The sequence below is a fragment of the Echinops telfairi genome, unplaced genomic scaffold, assembly GCF_000313985.2.
Source record: "Echinops telfairi isolate 266 unplaced genomic scaffold, ASM31398v2 ScPeMD7_31;HRSCAF=116, whole genome shotgun sequence".
In the NCBI taxonomy this organism is placed as follows: domain Eukaryota; kingdom Metazoa; phylum Chordata; class Mammalia; order Afrosoricida; family Tenrecidae; genus Echinops; species Echinops telfairi.
The window spans coordinates 40,993,489-41,000,406 of record NW_022103928.1 but is presented as its reverse complement, the minus strand read 5'-3'; positions in this window follow the sequence as shown (position 1 = coordinate 41,000,406).

The window sequence follows — 6,918 nt, the reverse complement described above, 5'->3', positions numbered from 1 at the left end:
TCACCAAGTCTTGGGTGAGAAATCTGAGACCCGTGATCTTAGTTTGATGGACATAATGTTCCCAGTCTTTGAGATGCTCAGTTTACATGGGTCATTTTTAAGTCCATCTTTTTCCTCTCGCATCTGACGTTGAGCAGCCAGGAGAAACCATGCAGCCCCTTTAAGACCTTACTTCGAAATCTACTCGGTCAGATATTTAAGTAGAGAAAGCATTGAAGGAAGATTACGCTTGCAGTTGGACAATTTGTAAAATCAGATGGCTCCGAAGATGAGAACGCCTTCAATAGAGGAGCCATTTAAAGAAATCGTAACTATTCGTCATGCGTGAGAACTATAAGTCGGGTGTCAGTTAAACTAAACCCTTACAGACCTGGAGCTGGCCTAGGCAAACATTTTGCCCAAGTAGGTTTATATCTTTTTAGGAGGAGGACAGCTTGTGCAAAAGCCTTCCTTCTGAAAGCAGCGCTAGTCCCGCCCCTCCCCCTTCTCCCCGAGTAAGGGCAGGTTAACCGATGACAGTTCCCCTGGCCTCGGTGCTCCTGATTTTCTCATGTCTGTTCATAGAAGCTCTGGTGGGATGGTGGGTTATGTGTTGGAGTGCTAGCCTTAAGGTTAGTAGTTCAAAACCACCAGTTGTTCCACAGGAGAAGACTAGTCTTTCTACGCCTGTAAACAGTTGCCGTCTCAGAAACCTGCGAGGGCAGTGCTAACCTGTCCTATGAGGTCAAAGTGAGTGGGAATCGATCCGATGGCAGTGAGTGGTTGTTTTTGTTTTTGCTTCGGCTTAGTATAATACTAACCCGAGCTCGGTCTGCCTCTCTTATAACAAGTGCCTCGATTTGGGGGGCTCATTCACATATTCAAGTTTATCCTTGCAAGGTCTACCTTCTAGCAGACATTGGAACATAATCAGGACCCTTCTCCCATAGTCCAATCACATGTTAATCATTTCCTTTTGAAGCCCGACCAGAAGTCTGCTTGAAGTCCAAGGGAAACACTTGTGCGGCTCACTTCCTTCTGAGCCTTCGCCAGAATTGCCTTTTATGTGCATCATTCTACCCACCATCTCTTCAAGGCAATTCCGATTTCTACTAATAGACACAGTACAATTCTTCCAGCCTCCACCCATTACTCAAGTTCAAAACCACATCCACATTTTAGGTCTGTGTAAGAGCAAAGGCCCACTCTTAGTTAACAAAGTCTGTCTTTGTTACCTAGTGCTGTTATAACAGAAATGCCACCAACGAGTGCCTTTAATAAACTAACTGGTTTTCTCACAATTCAGGGGGCTAGAAATGCGGACTCTGGATGCTGGCGATGAGAAGGCTTCTCTCTGTGTTAGCTCTGGGGCAAGGGCCATGGCTCTCACAGCTTCTGCTGGGCTGCCTACTGCACGGTCAGCAGTTCAAAGTCACCAGCCGCTCCGCTGGAGAAAGTTGGAGCTTCTAATTCTGTCAAGGGCTAAGGGTCAAAAACTCACAGAGCCAGTTCTACCCTGTTAAGGTCATTATGCATCGGCATCGACTCCATGGTGACAATGAGTTTGGTTTGGGTTTTTTCCCTTTGGCTTGACATATCTCTTCCCCTATCTGTACTTTCCACTCCGTCTGCTTACTCTTGCTCTTCTCTCTCTCGAGGGAGATTGATTTGAGACACACCTTACACGAATACAGCCTGGAGAGCGTGGCAATGACAACGCCTTCCCAAAGGGGATTAGAACCTCGGGCATATGGGTTAGGCTCGACAGCTCATATTTTGGAGCAATTTATAACAGACACAATTCAGAAGGGTGTCTGCTTCAGTATGACTCTGTTACTTCCCTGGTCAGATCTGCACAGGTCACAAGGAGTGGGGCTGGGGTTAGGACGTGGAGGGATATTTGGAGGGGCACAAGTCAACCCAGAACAGCCACTAGATTGTCAGGCCTCCCCTGGTTTCATGCAGGAGAGGTGAGCATGACCAAAAGTCACAGCACCTGCCAGCAGACCAGCGCTCTTCAGCTCCTTGTTTCAGTTGATTTGTCTCCCAGGTGCGTTCAGGGTTGGGACGCAGGTCCAGCTGCGAATATTCCCAAGGAATCAGCCAAGTGGTCTCTCAAATACAGAGAACCGAAAGGAAGATTTCAGCTCCCAGAAGGCTTATGCCATGTGTAACACAACTTGTTTAAAATGCATTGTCACTGTGAAATTGCCTTCCAATGCTAGAGAAAGCCCTGGCCTTATTCTCAGCCCACTACATTTGTAAGTGCAGGGTTCTCCTACATGGAAGATAAGCCCTGTATGGGAAAACTGGGAGAACTCACAATGCAAACGTCCCCTTATCATAACAGCCCGAAGACTGGCCCGAGATTAGTCCAGTTTAGAGGACTCCGACATAGTCAAGTCCCTGGTTGGCCCAAACAATTTGCACTCAAATTCTGGTGTAAATACTGTCCAGTCGGTTCGAACTCAGCTACCTGTGCACAGCAGAGCCAAACCCTGCCTGGCCCTGCGCCAGGCTCACAGCTGATCTTATGCTTCAGCCACGTGCTGCAGCCACGGTGTCAATCCCCCTCCACATTACCAATAATACCATCAAGGACACTGCGTCCTCCATCATTCTATTGATGTATCACATCAGATTACCTCATGGGAAAACATCACATAAGCTCAAAACTGCCAAACCATTAAGAATCACGACCCAGTTAAGTTGACACATATTTTGGGGAGACACATTTCAATCCATGACATCTGGCCGTCTGCTTTCCTAAAGATGACAACCACGACAACCCTGTACATTGCACCACATGGGGTCTCCCCCTGGAACTGGAGCCAATTCGGCAACAGGTTTGGGCTGAATTTTCTAGAGAAACAAAACCAGTGACACCCCTCTATGCATATGGAAGAACTCAATATCAAGAAAACATTTTCTATCAAGGAGACAGTCCAGCCCAGTCCCACTCCGGGCCATGAGTCAGATGCTAGCTAGGGGCCCTCCAGACTAGCACAGCCGTCAGCGCACGAGGCCGGAAGGCAGAGCAGAAAGGTGAGAAATCACAGGCAGGCTGGTGGGTGGAGAGTCAAAAGGATCCAAGCTCTGAAGGGGCATGGCAGGGTGCCAACAGCTCCCAAGGTCAGCAGACCATATAGGCCGCTAGCCTGTATGGAACCAGGCAAGCAGGAAAGAAAGGAGAAGTGGGTGGGTGGGTGGGGGGGGATCAGTTCTTCACATCATTACTTAAGAAAAGGCCACAACCTTAAGGGGACAAGATTAGGGTGTGACCTGATTGAGAGACTGGACTCCACCGAAATCTCCACTCACGTTGACCTGAAAGCTAGCCATCACACGGGTCTCACAGTGAACTAAGCTCTGGTTTAGACTAAGACTTGGGTGGAAGGTTTCCCAGACTTGTTCTCTTATGTGAGCAAGTAAGTGAATTATAATGTTTCATTAAAGGCAAAAGATGTAATGCAGAAAATATTTCCTTTTCTGTGCCTTTTCGATTACAGGACGAGACTGGGTGAATATGGACTAAGGTCAGAGACAAGGTGCATTCCTTATCTACCAAACTATTGCTGTCAAGTGCTTTCTCAGTTCTAGTGACCCCACAGTCAGGGTAGAACTGCCCCATCGGGTTCCCACGGCTGTCATCTTTTAAAAAAAAAAATAATTTTATTGGGGGCTCTTACAGCTCTTAAACATTCCATACATGGACTGTATCAAGCATATTTGTACATATGCTGCCATCATCATTTCCAAAACATTTTCTACTTGAGCCCTTGGTATAAGCTTCTTTTCCCCTCCCCACCCTCATACCTTCATGAATGATTGAACAATTATATTTTGTTATTATTATTCCGTATCTTATGCTGTCTGTTGTCTCCCTTTGCCTCGTCCCCTTTGGGGTGGGGGCAGCTATATATCCAGTCTTGTGATGTGTTCCCCTTTCTCCCCCTTCCCCCCGCCTGCCCACCCCCCTACCCTCATGATATTGCTACTCTCAGTACAGTTCCCAATGGGGTTTATCAGTCCTGAATTCCAGAGCTCTTTTCTGTACCAGTGTGTGTTCTCCAGTCTGTGTGATCAGGAGGTGTCAAGGGGATCGGGTATCAGGGATCAAAAGATCCAAAACAAACAACTATATCAATGTGAATGAGAGGGTTTGGAGTGGAGACCCAAAGCCCATATGTAGACAATTGAATATATCACACACACACACACACACACACACACACAGGGTTATAAGGAAGGGATGATTCAACCAAGGTGCATTATAGCACCAACAAAACACACAGCATTCCTCTAGTTCCGGAAGGCTGTCATCTTGATAGAAGCAGGCGACCACATTTTCCTTCACTGGAGGGGAAGCAGGGGGTTCAGATGGCAACTCTGTGCTCCACCACTGCACCATCTCACAGGAGGAAACCTGCCCGAATTGTCTCAAGGCTTGAATGAAATATAATCAGATCTTCTGTCCCCCTGGGACTTTGCACTACCGATGTCCCCTTTATCTGGTTGTTAACACGGAACAAGGGAAGTCTCCAGGTTAAAAGCAAATTTGCTTTTTCTATATCAGGTGTTAAAATAGACAACCTTAGGCTAAGAATGCTCACTTTCTAACTTTCAGATGATCTTGTAAAATGAAACTGTGTGGCAGGCAGTCCATCCCTGAAAGTAGGTGATATTCTTTTTAAAGTATTGATATTAGAAACACTAGTAGATGTTAGGACTCAGCTTGAGCATATTTTATGTCATAAAAAACTGACCATCTTCCCAGTAATTTTCCATCTTGCGTATTCCTGGAGCAGAGATAGGTTTATATGCAAGAAATTAACCACAAGAGCAATTTCTTACTGATCACTGAATGCAGGCAGTCAAATATGCAAAGAACAGTTCGGAAAAGAGGTGCGTGAAATATAGTCAAGTTTTAAAATCCAAATGTGGCGGTCTATGGATTTTCTCTATAAATATTCATACCTGTAGAATTTAGTACACTCATGTTGGGATTTTCTGCTTTGACTTTTTTTTATATATCAGGTGTTTTCAGTAATGGAAAACATGCTGGAATCAAGGGGGAATTTTTTTTTAGGTTATATGGATTTTAATACATTTATGTGGCCCACATAGTCCCTCAGAGAGTCTGGTGGTAGAGTTGGTGGGGGGAGGGTTGGTTTCTTCAGTGTCATGTACTTCTATAAGACTCCACCAGGTGGCAGCATACACTACACCCGGGATAACAGTTTCCCAAGAAACCCGAGAGTGAAAATGTTGCCTGATAATGTCTCTTGGGTCACAAAAGGGTTAAGTAATGTTTGCACAAACACGTAATTGCGCCTGTGAGATCAATAAATGTTCCTTTCCTTTCTTCCTTATTTTCTTTGGAAAGAATAAACATATTGAGAGAGCACTACTGTGGTTAGGATCTAAACTGGTGATTTTTAACAACACACTTGAAAGCACAGCATGAAGGGTGGAATATCTTGACTACTTCCATTTACCAGATATGCTGTTTCTAAAAGCGTTTTGTCATCTTTTTAAATAGTTAGTCTCTATTGTTTTTCTCAAATCCCGTGTTATAAACCATGCTCAAGTCCAGGCATATAAAGGGGAGGAAGCAAAAGCACCACCTAGCTGAGAGTCCTGGTGCAAATTCTGAATGAGAACCTAGTTTTCTGTGTCTTCTCTTGGGCAAGTTTTCCTTGAACATTTCTCATTACATTGCCTTACTCTCCTCATTTCTTCAAAATGCCCAAGAGTTTCTGAAGGGTACAGAACCCTGATCACCATGGCCCCAGGAGTCTGGGTATTACTTGTTAATGTGCTTCCAAGCAGCCTGTCAACCCCCCGCCCCCCCCAGGGGAGGAATCGCCTCTCTTGTGCTCCTCATCCTAATCCATTGTCTAGCCTTAAGCTCGACCTAATAACTAACATTCGATAAGTGTTTGTTGGAAGAATGTTCACTCACTCATTCATCAGTCATTCAGCATGTTTTGACAGACCCACCCAGCATCTGCCAGTCTGTCATTCCCTGGTGTTTGCATGTTGCTACAATGAGAGCTTTGTCAAATACCAGCAGGATCACCCAGGATGGTCAGGTTTCAGCAGAACTTCTGGACTAAGCAAACTAAGAAGAAAGGCCTGGTGGTCTTCTAACACTCAGCCAACAAAAACCTTATGGATTCATCATCGTCATCGGGAAGGATCGACTGCTGCAGGAGGACATCATGTACAATGAAGGAGAGGGCCAGGGATGGTGATGGAGATTCTTGGTGAGCTGGGTTGGCACAATAGCTGCAAGAATGGACTTGGATATGCCGCTGAACATGAGGATGATGCCGGACTGCGCACTATTTTATCCTGTTGTAAGTCAGAGTCCACTTGACGACGTCTGTCTCACTATAAATGACAGCGCGACAGATGTGCCAACACTCTCCCTGGCCTTTTACCCACTGCCATCTAGCTGATAACTCACAGAGATCCTGTAGAACAGGGTAGAACTGTCCTTGTGGGTTTCCAAGACAGTAACTCTTTAATAGAGTAGAAAGCCCCGTCTTTTTCCCATGCAGAGGCTGTTGGTTTTGAATGGTGGACCTTGCGGATCGCAGTCCAGCGCTTACAGATCACAGCCCAGTACATAGCCACTATGCCACCAGGGCTCCTCATCTTTCTCCCTCAAAGTGGCTAGTGGGTTTAACTGCGGACAAAAAGAAATACCATGGTTAGCAACCCAACACGTAACCTTCTGTGTTACCAGGATTCATTAGATTCATGTACCGCTATTTCTAATTACTCAATTCTTTATTTACCATTGCCTTTTTATGGATTATTTTTGTAACCTTTACAGATGCAGGCTGCCACATCATTCTCCTGAGGAGTGGCTGATTGGTTGGAGTGGCTTTGATTGGCAGCTGAGTGTACAACTGGGGTGCCCAACATAAA